We start from the raw sequence: 6,347 nt of genomic DNA, 5'->3' as shown, positions 1-6,347 counted from the left end.
TCAGTAAGGTGTTGAAGTGTTGTGCCCATCTTCTTCCTAGGATTGCTTATTTGTCTTTCAGGAACTCTCCTTCAGCTGATCGAACAGGGTTTATGCTGTGTTTGGTTAGCCCATAGATGGTTTTAATGGATTTGTAGAACCCATGTTGGTCGTTAACGTAAGTCAGTTTTTGCAGCTCTTTTTCTTGCTCAGTTCACCATTTGATCTTCATGTCACACAGTTTCTCTTAGTTTCACTCTTGAGATTCTGGACTTCAATTTTTAGGGTTATAAGGCTAGGATGTGTCAACCTGTTGTTATGCCCTCTACTTTTCATTGCAAGAAGGTCATGGATGCCCTCAGCATTTTCGTCAAACCAGTCTTTATGGCAGTGAGTGGAGAAGCCTAGGAGCAGTGTCTTAAAGTTTAGCCACTCTGTGTCTAAGTATGTTGCAGTGTTGTGTGGATTATGTAGTGGACACTGAGAGAGCTTGTCTGTAATAGTACTGTGCAAGGTGTTATAAGTTGCCATACTCTTTTGAATCCTACAGTTGAGTTTCTTGGAAGATGGTCTAGAGCACATTTGAAGACCTATGACTAGTTGCAGTTTGGAAAGCATAAGGTTATGGTCTGTTAAGCACTCAGCACCACTCATAGCTGGGGTTATAAGAACTTCTCTTCGGTCTCACCGCCTTACAATGGAAGTCAATTAGGTGCCAATGTCTAGATCATGGGTGCATCCATGTGGTCTTCCATGTTTATTCGTAAGCTGAAAAATGGTGTTAGTGATGACCAGACTGTTTTCCGAGCATAAAAAAAAGCAGTCTAAAGCCATTGTTGTTCATGTTACCAACACTATGGTAGCCTGTGCTTTGCCAGGTGATTATCTTTTCCTACTCTGGCATTAAAATCTCTAAGCAGGATGAGTTTGTCATTAGGTGGTAATGGGCGATTGGTGCATAGGCACTGGCAAGTGCTGCATATTGGCCTTTTGAGAGTGCTATGCCAAGATATCAGCCTCACTGATATACCCACAGGTTTTTTTGGATATACTGTAGTAGGTTGCTTCGGACTGCAAAGTCAATACCATGTCTTCTTACATTGTCTGGGTATCCCCTCCAGAAATAAGCATACCCTTCTCCTGCTTCTGTTAAGTTGCCCCCTCCTGGGAGGCGAGTCTCAGATAAGGTAGCAGTGTCAGTTTAATACGTTTTTAGCTCATAGGCAATAATGGCTGTTCTATAGCGTGGTCGTATGTCCTGGTCAGGATCAAGCAAGGTTCGTATATTACAGGTAACAAAAGTCAGAACGTTTCTTTTGGTTTCTTGACCACAGTGTGCGATGCCATGACACATGCGGTGATCTGCCCAGGTGGTGTTGAGCAGCAAATTTTTAGGTTACCTTTTCTAAACCCATTCCCCGTCAGGGGTAAGCAGTCGGGCGTCCGTTTCCAGTTGCTTCGTTACACTGGATGCAGTCAAAGGCATAACCTGCTCCTATGCCATCACGTCAGTGACCACTAGGCCAATGCCGCCTATGTGCAGGACTCGAGCTTATGAATTCCAGCCACATCCATGATCTGCCATGGTCACCCTATCCTGTCGCCATAGGTCTTAAGATTTGGATGAAGGGATGAAATGGGAGATGAGTATGGCAGTGGGCTTGCACAATGAATGGATACGGTGTGATGGTGACGGTCCGCATTGCACAGTCCTTACCACCACATGACCTGTACCTTCTCAGCTTCCGATGGCGGCATGAAGATTCACAACGACCATCTACAATGCATTGTTGCTGGAGCTTGCCAGGAGCTTTGTCTGCTGAGCTCACCTTCCATGGGACTCCACTCACGGATTTTGCATTCGGGGTTTACACCCGTAGCCTTGACCAATCCATGAATAATCCACAAGGCGGTGGACTTGGGAACACTTAGTCTGACCCCTCACTGATGGCAACTTCAGCATGGGTTACCCTGTTCTTCCGCTGAGACTTGGGGGGGGGGGTTATCCCCCACCCCCAGCTGGTACGGCCCACCAGATTTACAGGGCACGTGGCCCCCACCATGACAAGGCAGTTCCCGTGAAAAAAAACACACACACACACACATACATACACACACACTCTCTCTCTCTCTCTACCTACCTACCTACCTACCTACCTATCACCCTACACAAGCGCACATAAACCAGATCAAACGAGACTACACTCCATACCTTTTCAACTGTCATTTTTTTACGCCTGCCTGCCACAGCGTCTCACCAAGACCCAAATTATTTTTCATGAGGACTAAGTGCAGACGTCAGGGAAGGTTATAGTAGTCATTTATTTGGCCATGTGGGGGTCTGAGTCTTGCCTGGGGTCTTAAACTTGTGAGGTCTAAACCATTTCAGACTGATTACCCGATTCTTGGTTTATTCTTGCTGCTCCTAGATCATTACATTCAGTTTCTAAGAACAATCTCTAGCTGTAGGGATATATTTACTTCGTTAAGATAAGTCATTTTTCATTGTATTTAGGACCAAATCGACATTCTTATTGTTATGATGATGATAATAAAAATAATAATAATAATAATAATAATAATAATATTATTATTATTATTATTATTATTATTATTATTATCATTATTGTTATTATTATTTTTATTATTATTATTTCTATTATTATTATTATTATTACTGTATTATTGCTGACATTACTGTGTTATTAATTTTACCATTATTATTTTATTATTATCATTATTAACATTATAATTGTTATTATCAGTACTATTACTACTACTACTACTACTGCTACTACTACTACTATGCCGTAGGACAGATAGGACCTTTAGATGTGGAGGGTTTAATGAACGCTGTATCTAACCACTGCAGTTCAGAAAGCCTCTCCCAAGCCAGAAGAATGAAAGAGAGAGAAACGAAAAAGCAAAGAAAAATGAAAAGAGAAAGAAAGGAAAAAAGAAAAAAGGAAAAGAAAAGGTGAGGAGTAAGCGAGACCAGACTTTAAATTCGTTATCGGACTTAAGAGGCTAACAATTTTTACTTAAAACAAATCTTCATGGAAGATGATACTTTTATTCTTGAATTTCTGGCCTCGTCTCAACGTATTTCTTTTTCTCCGTTACTCCTTCTTGACGACAGAGGTTATTATTATTATTATTATTATTACTATTATTATTATTATTATTGTTATTATTATCGCCCGCCTTACGAGACGGAACGATAATGTTTTTGCCTGCCTCTGTGTGTGTGTGTAATTCACTGGGTCGGTCAGGATCACTTGATGGTCGTGATTGTCAGCTTTTACCCTCCCGGAAGGGAGCTGAGAGCTCATATAGTCCGATCTAAGGGCAAGGCTGTGACCTTCACACACGCACACACCAGTCCCCTTGCTCAAAGGGGACAGTAACCACCCATTTCGTCAGTGAAACTTTTCGCAACCTGAGCGAGGCGCGAACTCTCGTCCACCAGTTGGCAAGCGAGAGCGTTACCACTGCACCAGCGAGTGGTGTTGCACCAGCGAGCGGTGTGTGTGTGTGTGTGTGTGTGTGTGTGTGTGTGTGTGTTTTCCCATTATATCTCATGAACGGCTTGAGTTATCAACATGAAACCTTCAGGGTATCAAGATATTGCCCAAACCTTGGCAGAGATCGAAAATGGGCACTCGGGGTCAAAGTCAAGGTCAGCTAAATGGCTGCCTAAGGTCATGTAGTTTTTATCGCCCATCTTAAGCACCATTACAACTCATTAACGGCCTGAGCTATCAACATGAAACCTTCAGGGTATCAAGATATGGCCAAAATCTTGGACTTGGCCAACAGTATATTTTGGCGGCCAATTTGCATTCGGCTCCCGAATGCTTTTCTTTCATTATTATTATTATTTATTATTATTATTATTATTATTATTATTATTATTATTATTATTGTTATTATCTCATCATCATCATGATCATAAGTAGTAGCAGTAGTAGTAGTACTTGATGTTGTTGTTGTTGTTGTTTTAGCTGTTGTTGTTGTTGTTAATATTATTCCTGGCAAATCCTTTACCGGAATGGCGTACTACTTTATTACCTCCGCCAACGAAGTTGGAGGAGGTTATGTTTTCACCTATGTTTGTCTGTTTGTCCAGACAATATCTCCAAAAGTTTTCAGTGGATTTCAATTAAATCTGGTCGACTGGTGGGCCATGGGCCAAGGAAGAATTGGTCAAGTTTCTGGGAGGACCTGAATCCGGATCCGAATCCTATGTATCCCGCACAATAAAAGTTCTCAATGAATTTCAATGAAATTTTGTGGAAGGGTGGGCCATGGGCCAAGAACGAATTGATTAAATTATGGGCAGATCCGGATCAGGTATTGACGGTGGTATGCGCTCTGAGTGCTTTCTAGTTCTTGAGATTTCCGGACAATTTTCTTCACCGGAGAGTCCTCTAACTGTGAATGGGTTAGAGTAGGCTATATCTAAAGAGTCTAATTTGTAGAATCTACCTCAGTGTTTCTTAAACTTTTCCACTTCATTCCCCACTTGTTGGGATCTTAACATCCTCGTGGCCCCCCTTCAGTTTTCTCTCAAGCTCCTCACAAATAATGGTGAATTAAAAGATGTTTAGCTGTTTTCGTGTTTTCCATTTATTTTTAATGCTTACTACCATCAGTCAGAATGCATATTTTGTTACATATCAATGGGATGGATGACACAGTTTGCTTTCAGTCAGTCGACCGATTCGAGATTGCGTCACTGATAACGCACTTCACATACCTGGGTCGACATCAGACCGGTTTCGACTTTTACTTTCTATGTGCAGAAGGGCAGAGAAACCAGATTCACAAATATAAGTTGTGGAAAATGGCAAGAGGATTCTAAGTGCGATTTCACGGACACACCTTGATTTGCTTCTTACAGTAGCCCGCCATGACTCCCCTAAAATCCTGCCGTCGTCCCCTTGGGGGTCATGGCTCCCAGTTTGACAACCAGTGGTCTACCCTAAATGGAATATAATTGTGGGAAGATGTGGGGTTTAGCATCACAAATTTTCTCCACACTCTCTCTCTCTCTCTCTCTCTCTCTCTCTCTCTCTCTCTCTCTTTCATACAAACCCTGAACATTATTCCCTTCCAGCTCCCATTCCTCCCATTCTCTCACCTCCCTCTCATCCCCAGCCATCTCATACCTTCCCACACAATCCCACTCCCTCCCTCTCACTTCTCCCCTATCCCACTTGCCATCCCTCTCCCCTACATTATCTTGCTTCCTCATTCCTCTCATACCTCACTCAGTTTGTTTTCGCCTTGTCCCTTGTTGATCCTGCACTTTAATTGCGTCATGAATATAAACTGCATGATGTTGGTCGCAGTATAAGGAAAAATATATATCTCTCACCTGCCTCCCTACCCTCTTCCTCTTCTTCTTCCCCTCCCTCTTTCTATTCCTTTCCTCATCTCTTCCCCTCCCTCTTCCTATTCCCTTACTTCCCTTTTCTTGCCTCTTTCCATTTTTTCTTCCACTTTTCTCTTCTCAACTTCACTTCCCACCAGCTTCCTCCACCTTCTCTTTCCTTCATTCTTTCCTTTCTCCTCTCCTCTCCTCTCTTTTCTGTTTTTTTTTTATTTAATTTCTTTCTCCCTTCTCTTCGCCACTTCACTTCTTATCAGCTTACATCCTTTTCTCTTTCCTTGTTTCCTTCATCTCTCCTCTCTCCCGTTCTCCTTTTTTTTTTCTCCTTTCTCTTCTCCACTTCGCATCCCACCAACTTCCTTTACCTTCTCATCCCTTTCTTTCTCGCTTCCTCCTCTCCACTCTTAACTCGTTGTTCCTTTCTCCCTCCTCTTCTCCGTTGCTTTTCCTACCAACCTCCTCTACCTCTCCCACCCCACCTACCGTACAGACAACTCCCCTTCCCTCCCCTCCCTCCCCTCCTTTCTGTCCAGTCCCCCTTCTCCCCCCACTTTTCTCCCAACTCTTCCCCTCCCCCCTCTCCGTATGTGAGTCAATGTATGCAGCCGATAATGGTATATTCATGGCAACTGTCCGGGAACCCCACACAGACCAGGGGCCGTGTTTACAAAGTCCAACGCACGTATACAGTTGCTTATGTATATCTGTTCGTTTTTCCTCATACACTTACCCAGTACATCACAACCACACCAGAGAGACTAGGAAAGTGGAAAATACGGTAAAAACAACATAATATCTGACCATGGATTTAGTGGTATGGAGACTTTCTTTTTGGAGGGGAGATTAGCAAAGATTTTTTATGAATGCAGCACCAGACGCACCCAAGGCAGTCAACTGTATCTCTAAGGAACGGCGCAACTTCTTGGGATATTCTTCACGATGGTACGGAAGGGAGGGGGAAAGAAGGAACAGG

This window comes from Coenobita brevimanus, chromosome 100 (genome assembly GCF_032717465.1).
Source record: "Coenobita brevimanus isolate Jiangsu-jjx chromosome 100, ASM3271746v2, whole genome shotgun sequence".
NCBI classification, from domain to species: domain Eukaryota; kingdom Metazoa; phylum Arthropoda; class Malacostraca; order Decapoda; family Coenobitidae; genus Coenobita; species Coenobita brevimanus.
Note: the sequence above shows the minus strand (reverse complement) of the source record.